The sequence below is a fragment of the Pinus tabuliformis genome, chromosome X (genome assembly GCF_031772625.1).
Source record: "Pinus tabuliformis cultivar Carrire ecotype Pingquan chromosome X, CPIR1, whole genome shotgun sequence".
Lineage (NCBI taxonomy): Eukaryota > Viridiplantae > Streptophyta > Pinopsida > Pinales > Pinaceae > Pinus > Pinus tabuliformis.
The window spans coordinates 313,601,327-313,611,156 of record NC_142308.1 but is presented as its reverse complement, the minus strand read 5'-3'; positions in this window follow the sequence as shown (position 1 = coordinate 313,611,156).

Here is a 9,830-nt window from a genome sequence, read left to right as displayed (position 1 = left end):
TTCCAGAAGAAACTATTGGGTCAAATTCCTAGAAGAAATTTTTGGGTTGAAGTTCCAGAAGAAACTGTAGGGTCAAAGTCCTAGAATAAACTCTTGGGTTGAAATTCCAGATGAAACTATTGGGTTGAAGTTACAGAAGAATTTGTTGGGAGGTCAAAGTTGTAGAATAATTTGTTGGGAGGTCGAAGTTGCAGAAGAATCTGTTGGGATCAAAATTGCAGAAGTTGTTGGGGTCGAAGTTGCTAGAACGAAAACTCATCAAGGAAGAAATTTTTGACTTGGTCTTGGAGGGATATTGTTTAAGGGTCATAGGTATTGGAATACATCAATTTAATATCTATAAGAGGATAAGAAATCTTGTGGGTTTTCCTCTCATTTGGAGAGGTTTTGGCCCTGTCTAATCACCTATATCTTGTGTCCTCTTGTCTTATTTCTCTTAATGATTTGGTAGATGTTTGACGAAGATAATAATAATAATATTCAAGTGAAAGAATAAGATAATCATGTTAAGTAAACATAAATCACAACCAAGAAGAGAAATCACCTAATCTAATTGCCCCTAGATTTATCAACACTATATTGGGAGGTACGTTGGGTTAACACTGATCAAGGTAGCCTAGTGCACTCACCAGAGCGGGTGAGTTTGATGGGCTTCTTTGCTTAAGAATGAACAGGTGATGGGCACAAGAAGGGTTTAAAAAAATTATTTTCAGTTGGTTTTTCTCCAAAAAAAATTCAATTTGTTGATTTTATGTGTTTTTCATGTTATTTTTAGGTGTTTTAGCAGAGTGAAAATGGCTTTAACTTGGAGAAAAAAGGAGCATGAGGCTTAATATATGGTTTCTGCCAATGATCCAACAAATTTACAATCTTTGAGGAAATATGGGCTTCTAAAGTTTTTTATGATTTCAGGCATGGGGCCCAGTTGGAGTTACTGGAATATTTGGTAAGATGTTGGGATACACAGGGACAATAATTTAGGATTGGAGAGCACATTTTCACAAGAGGACATATATTTCTTGACTGGCATGTTATGGAGAGGGGTGCCTATTTTATCTTCTAGATTCAAGAGAGGTGGAGAGACAATGAAGGATTACATTGTTGTCCATTTTCAACCTCACTCTGAAGTAATCAAAGATGGGAAACTTGAGATAAAGGATGTCGTTCAACTTCCCCTTAAGGAAAATATATTTACCATTACCTGGTTGGTTGGTAGTGATGCTATACATTTAGCTACCAAGACCCAAATGCAATATGCCTTGGAATTCTTGGCACCTACAATATTCAACTTATGTGAAGGGGTTTTAGTCAATCTAAAGGAACAACTCAACAGAGAAAAGATCAAATGAATGAATAACTCTAGGTATTGCTCTATCGTGATATTTTTTATGTTACAGAGAGTGTCATTTCTATGACCTGAATAGATTGCCCACGAGATTCCTAGATCTAGAGGGCCTCGCATGAGGCAATGGGTAGATTTGATGACACGGCATGGAGCAGCACCTATGATGACATTCACTCCTATCTTCTTTGGTTGGCTACGGGAGAAACTAATTATGATTGATTATTACCCACATGTGAAAACTGAATTTTATGGAGACACATAGCTCATCTTACTTGAAGACAAGTAATGGAATGATGCAGGAAAAGAAAAGTCATTTTGAATATCTTTTATTTTTTGGGTTTTATAATTTTTCTTTTTATGTATCAGTGATGTAAGTCTAGATTTTACATGGATATATTGGACTTGTGCGACTAGTAAACATGTCACCTCTTTATCGTCGAGAACAACCACATATTGCACAATTTGGAGCTATAGGGGCAGAGGAATAGATGGTTGATCCTGTCACAGTGGAGATACTTGAAGAGTTCGAGTACCATGTTGAGGGTTTGACCCATAATGTGCCAGACACATAGGTTGATGAGATTCCTATGCATTTACAACGGTACACTGTAGGAGTTCTGACACATATCAATTGGTTGTTGTGCAAAGTTGTTCGCACAATCGCATGTTATTGTGAGCATCATTTGGATTAGTCGCCTAGGAGGATTTTTAGACACAATTTTTTCTACATGTATTTTTATATTATAGGGCATGGGCCACATGTATCTCAGACATGATTTTGTAAAACCAAACATTATATGCCTTTTTCTATTTATGGATGTTTTCTACTTATTCTACTCTCTTGCACAATGTATGATGATGATTGTATTTTTTAGATATGATTAAAATGACTATCTAATACACAATTGGGAAATGCATATATTAATGTATTTAGACATTTAGGAATATGTTGATATTGAATGTATTGAAAATGTCTCTTTAATAGGTGAACGCTTAAAAACATGTGTAATATAGTTGGACTTCTTACTCAGTAGACATTATTTAAATGTAGTGCCATGAGTTGTAAATCAAGTCTACTTTCCAAATGACAAAAGCCATGTGAAATAGCACCAGATATAAGTTTGATCACTATGCTATACCCAGAAATTTCATTAGTTGAGTGATCAATGTGAATTCCTTTCAAACTCACTAACTCGTCATTGGGAGCACAGATTGCCCATGTTGCAGAGGAAAATTTCTAGGTACTACGACTAGCACCATCAACATAACCAACATATGGTTTAGGGAACACTAATATCTGCAAATCAAATCCAAGATAAGCAGAAGCGGTAGAAAAATCTCAAGAAAACCACATTGTAAACACACTAGGGAAAATATACAGTATGTACACAATGACTATGTAGAAAGAATGTAAGCATAGTATTTTTTTACATAAAACCCATTTTGGGTTTGTACCAAGGGAATTTCGTCAAAGTCAACAAGATCATAGGCCCCATTTTCTAGTACACATTTGATTATATATGGACCTAACCACATTGGTTCAAGTTTCCCATATCCTAATTTATCAACTTCCCGGTCATACAAAAGGACCGGATTACCATTCGAGGAGCCACGAGGTTTAACATTTTGGTCATATTATGTTTTGACACATTTTTTGTGAGCCTCATTGGCCATTGTGACATCGCATCGAGTCTCATCTAGGCAATCTAGGTACAAAATATATTCTTATTTGATGAAGGTAGCAGGAAGAAGCTCAACATCTAGCTTTAAGGATGAAAATTCACACTCAATTGGAAGAAAAAATTCCAAACCATACACCAGCTAAAACGGTGTGAATCTAGTCACAGTTTCGATAGATGTACAATATCCCACAAAGAGGAAAAAAGAATAGTAGGACAATTCATTTTATGAATCCCTACCATGCGTTGAAGCATTTTTTCCAAAACCTTATTAATGGCTTCTACTTGACCATTGGCTTGTGGGTAGTAGGGAGTTGACCTATCATGTCATAAACCCAACTTGGCAATTAGTTCAGACATCATGTAATTGCAAAAATGTTTACCATGGTCTGTAATTATAGATTGTGGCACACCAAATCTAGCAATAGCGTGGTTGGAAAGGAACAATGTAATAGTTTTGTCATTGTTGTCATATGTATGCATTTATGTGGCCCATTTAGTAAAATAATCTATGGAAATGGTTATGTAAGCATGCCCCCTGGCTGAGGGAGGGTTACAGGACATGAAGTCGACACCCCATTTGGAAAAAGGTCCAACAACGACAACTAGATGCAATGGAGCATGGAATTTTTCAGTTATGGATCTGACATGCATGAAACTTTTGGACCCTTAAATGTAATCTTTGAACATAGTCGGCCAAAGTTACCAGCACATAAAATATTTTTTGGTATCATAGCTAGAAATATGTCTTCTACATTCTCCAACTTGAAAATTATTCAAAACTTTCTCAGCCTCCTCATGAGTGAGGCACCGTTGGAAAATTGTATCAGCACCACGGTGGTAAAGAGTGTGGCCAATTATGATGTATTGGTGAGCCTGGTCCCGAATGTGACAATGATATGAATGATTGTTTTTAGGCTGGAAATTTTGGGTATGGATATATATGATGATACATCCATACCATGGATCGTAAGAGTAAAATAAAAACAACGTTTCATCGAGTATCAAGTCATCAGTTATTGACTCTGATGCAGAGGAGGGAAGGTCACATATCATTTCGAAAAAGACTAGTGATCTCCTAGACTTGGACTTGATGAATTCCAAATCAATTGACGTGACAAAATGTAGGTGATAGGGTTTCAATTAGAAACCACAATAGTATTGTCAAGAAAAATATAGTGGCGAAATCTCTAAACAGCTTGTACAACTGCCAAAGCTAACTTTTCAACGTGGGAGTACCTGGCTTCAGTGTTATTCGAACTACAGATCAAGTAATAAATAGGGTGTTCATCTCCTAAATCGACTTCTTGTACCAATGATAATCCAAGGGACAAAAATAATTATTCTTAGGCTAATTTTCTTTTCAAGGGATCAAAATTCTTTTGATTGGTATCATCCCAATGAAAGGGAAGTCCCTTCTTCAATAAATGAGTAAATCCTTTAGTGTGTTCTACATAATTATGAATGAAATGTTGTATAAAACTAGTCTTCCCTTACAGAAGTTGTAGCTGAAAGAGATAATATGGGGATGGAAAATCGAGGATTTGCTAGACTTTCAGGGGATCAATGTGAATTCCTTTTTTGGACACAAGGAATCCTAGAAGTCGACAAAATTGAAAACATATGACACATTTATGCGGGTTTAATCAGATATTATAGTGTCAACATCATAGGAAGATGGCTCTAAGATACATTGAATGGTCTTCATTACTCTTAGATTGGGCAGGAAAATCATTAAGGTATGGTTGCATGATATACTTAATATCATGAGAAGAATAATTCATTTCCCATTGGAAATTTTTGCCTGCATTCTTAAGGCCGAAAGGAAGTTTGTGATAAGAAAATGTACCCCATGGAAAAAATGAATGCAGTCTTAAGTTGGTCAGATGGGAATAGGTTGATTTGATTGTTGCTGGAGAATCCATCAATAAACAAGAAAAATTCACTCTTGGCGCAATCATAAATAAGCTAGTTGATGAAAGGGGTTGGGTATTTTTCCCTGGGACAAGCTATATTAATATCTCAATAATCGACACATACTCAGTTCATGCCCTATTTCTTCATTAAGGGAGCAATATTTGAGACCCAATCAATTAAAGGAACACGATAAATCAAACCAACATGCAAAGGGTCTCCAAGTTTTTCTTTGATGGCAACAACGTTCTTAGGGTGAACTTGATGCAAATGATGTCTAATTGGATTGGAATCTAGATATGTTTTAATTTCATGCACTATAATATATGGGTCAATTCCTAGAATCTCTTCGTATGTCCAAGAAGACGTGTCACATGATTCTTGAAAAACGTCCTTACAAATCGTAATCTCGTTTGGAGAACAAGATGCACAAATATGGACATTTTCAATAATCTCGTGCTAACCTAAAATGTCGAGGGGAATAATGTCCTCAATATTCGCCAGGTTTTTCTTAGAATTCACCTCATAAATGGAGATGGGGTTCTAAGGTTCCTCAGTAAACTTGGCAGAGAAATAGTCTTCCAAATGTCTCTCAAGAGTGTTGGCTTGAGGCAAGAAAGATGAAATATGATGTCTATCATCACAATGTTTTTCATCTAACATCATGATCTCCATGATGCTTTCGTCTGTGGGAAAGGTCTCTTCGAAAGGATCAGATTATGAAAATAAACATGATTCTTGAGAGGAATAATCAACCAAATTTACTAAGTTATAATTTTTAGAATTTACCAAACATGCCAGGTGAATAGCCTCATAAGCTAACTCAGCAAGGATGAGCAGCATGCGGTCACCAAAAGAGTTAATTTTGGAACTGTCAGGAACTATCCAACGATCATATGGAATAGTGCTAAATGAAATCATGTTGATCAGAGAAACCATAGAGGGACTATGAGGAGGAGGAAGTGCGAAATTTCCCATCAAGGATGTGTATTTCCTCTAACATTTTCGAAAGGTAGTGGGGCCTTGCCCACAAGAGAGGTGTTTTTAGTGGTATGGAAATTAGTAGCGAAAAAGGTAAGTTGATCAATAGCCACAATTCCCCCCTAGTGAGGGAAAACAATCATCCGAAAATAAGATCAGACTACAACATCCATAACATAAAGCCAAGTGTGTCCTAGTAAGAGGTTATAATGTAAAGGCCCATTAATGACTTCGACCTATACAGAGACTATATTACCACCTAATTCCACTGGAAAGGAATTGATGATTCCATAAGGTTTAAATCCTCTTCCATTGAAGGATTTGAGTGTAATTGGAGATTTAGTAAGGGAAGGAGAACCTAAAGCTTTCCAACATGATATCGACATGATGCAGGTAGGGACATATTCGCTCACAATGGTACGGAATATATTTTTTGCTCTAACCACAAATTGAATCATAAGTGAAAGTTGGGGGATAAGTCTAGGTGTAGAATTCTCATGATTGAACACAATGCGACCTGAATCCAAGGGATCCACTCCTCTGATGGCTGCTAATAGCAACATCTTCTGAGCGGAACAATTTTTTAAAACCTTGAGAGTAGACATAGCTGAAGGAGATTGGCCTAAATCTTCAACTATATTATAATTTTGTGCAGCTCTCGCACGGGGGTTAAACAATGATTTATGAATCACCCATTTGGGATGTTTAATCATCGACTCGGGAGAAGGTTTCTTAATTTGGAGAGGACTAGATGTGGGTGGAGTAGAATCGGAAGGTTTATCAGTAGTATTTCAAGTTGAGCAATTCGGGTTAACATAATATTTGTTTCGAGTGGCCATTAAGACATCCTTCTGACACATGAAAATGGTATTTTGAGAAGAGGGAGATGGATATTGTTCAATCATTTCCCCTCCTAGTTTAGAAAGGGGCCCATCAGCATGGCATGTGCAGTGGATGCAACTTTCAAAAATTGGTTGATCTTTGCGTGATGCATATAATATTTAGTAAAATGCTTGCCATTACAAATAAGGCAAGGGTAATAATGCTTACACTTCTCATCAAGGGCTGATTTTTCTACGTATCCTTTGCATTGTTTTCCTATTTTTTATTACCTTTACCTTTTTTCTTACTTCTATATTGTTGAAATTTTCCTTTCATAGATTAAACAGTGTTAACCTAGGAAGTATTCATAGGAAAAATATTAGAGGGGATTTGATTCGTCACAATTGAAGAAAATTTTGAATTAGTTTGATTATAATATTCTCTCACTAATTGTTGACCAATGAAACCAATCACACCATCAGTAACATGTGATTCCTTTGAGGGAGTAGGTGGAATAATATGTTGAGTTCACTTAGCATTGTGTATCTTTTCATAGAGCATGCTAGATTGGGTATAAATAAAATCCAAATATTGATAATGAGAAATTACTTTCACTTTAGTGACAACTCCACCTTTGGAAATGTATTCAATTATAGTATACAACAGGGATTTAACAAATCAATTTTCCAACAATTGACTAGGAATACAAGTTTTGACCAGATGACATCGACACCTCTACTCATGTATATGATCGTATATATGAGTAGATTCGTACTATTTAAATGACTTCAAATGCTCACTTCCAATTTTGTAATGGATGGGTAGTTAGAAATGGTTTAGAAATGTGGTTGCTAATGCACCCAAGTTATTAAATGAAGTTCTCATACCACTTAGCTTCTGAACCGGTAAAAGTTATCTAGAAAACTCATAGGAAAAAGAAGTCATCATTAAAGGAGTTCTACGAACACCATAAATCATAATTCATGACATGATTTGATGGATCTTATCCAAGGTTTCCATTAAATTTCAAAATTTCCCTCAGCAATTGGGTAGGAATAGTTGGCCACCAAGGAGAATGTTAAATCAGATCATTCGTTAGCTGAGATAAATCTAGTAACTCAAGTATTGCAATGAATCGTAATTTCCTATTAAATTCCATTTGAGGAGGTTGACCTTGTGGATAAACGTTAACTAGTGGTGGAGGGTATCCAAGATATGCTAGAATGGGTTGAGCTACTGGCACTTGCATTCCACCAAGAGAAGGAGGATTTTGATAGCCAAGATAACCAAGACTAAGTTGCCTAGTTCCAAGAAAAACTTGGTATGGTTGGAAAGGATGAATGTGAATCTATTTTCCTTGGTAATGCATTTGTGGTATATTGGTTTGGCCAACAGGAATTTTAGGAATGCCTTGGAATGGCTTCCCATATGGAATTTGTAGTATTTCAATATTAGGTTGGCTGGTTGGCACCTGTGATATGCTTTGACCAAGTTGGCTAACTTGAATATGTGGAATAGTATGAAAAAATGGGCTAAATGGAGTATGTAATATATACCTTGAAGATGTTGGGTGGATGGGATTTGAGTGATCCCCAAAACCATTTGACTAGTTTGTATTTGGGATACAACTTGAATAGGTTGACACACTTGAGGTGTAACTTGGGCATGTTGAGGGATGGATTGAATAGACTGAGAAGTAGGAATATGAGTGATGAGTCCCATAAATAGGTACATTTTTAAGATTAATATGCCATCCTCCAGCCTTAAAAATTTCCTTGTCTTGAATTAATTCACATTTTTCATTATATTATGCTGAGTAAGAGGACAAAAAGGTGCTTATCAGAGTATGTGGCCTAATGTGGTTTAATTGCAGGAAAATGAAGCATTTTGTAGGCTATTACTATGCAGGGGCTTAATGGAGACAACTAGGAGAGAATCTAGGGGGTTTTTCCACCTCCTTAAATCCCTAAACTCGGCTTGGGATCACCATATCCTCTCTCACTAGTTCGAGTTCATTAGCAGCCAAGTGAGTCATAGTCCAAGTGAAGATCAAGATGGACAGGATCAAAGAGGGAACCATTCATACTTTAAAGGGAGCTTCTTTAGTTGCCCTTTTGTATAAATAAACTAGAAGAGGAGGTCATTAGGATTCAAGATTTTTGTTGAGCTAGGTGTAGCTATTGAGCTCCAAGCTTGACATTGTTATTTTCAAATTTTATGTGATGTAACAGACTTGCACTTTTTGATAATGAGAAGTTGGATTTTAAGTTACATCTGAGATAGTTTTAGAGGGTTGAGACCCTTGGTTTGGGCCCAACCCAAAGGTTTTTTTTTCCCACTTCTTGTACTTATGTTTCTTCTTGATTCCAATTAGTTCATAGTTTCTTGCATTTTAGTACAAAATAACCTATAATATCTTGTGGTTGTAGTCTCTACAACACCTCTCTTGTGGGAGAAAGAGTGGAAGGATTTACAACCACAACCCAAAATGATTGTGTTCATTATTTCTTGGAAATATATTAGTGTTAGTTGTCTTGTTTTACATTTGATTTTTGTAGTTTAGAAGTTAATTTAGTGATTAGATCAATGGTATTGCATGAATTAGATGTCCTTTAAATTCAACTCATCTTTTCCATCATAAGTTATTTCATTTTGTAAATGATAAATGGATGCATGCATGTGATTGATTTTAGGGTTAATTGATCTGTAGGGCAAGGCACCTTCACCACTTCCATCACGAGCTTTTTCATCTTCTCCTTCCATCTCCAAACTCTGTCCCAAAAACCACGTTTTATAAGTTATTCTACTTATGTCACCGAGGGCACTCATCGTAGTGTAAGACAGACCTCCAAGAGGTCCTAAGCTTGGCTAGGGGATCAAACTAACCTCCTTTAATTTGATTCAACTACTATCCACCCGTCCATACCATCAAGCCAACATTTTTACCTTCAAAAAACACTTGGATTCCCTCCTGTAGCAATCGCATGGAGAAAACTTGTAGCAACCCTTTTCTTCATCAGTTTCAATGCCCACTACAACTTTGACTTAGTGTAGATGCATAATGACCCCTAGCTATGATAATATAATCA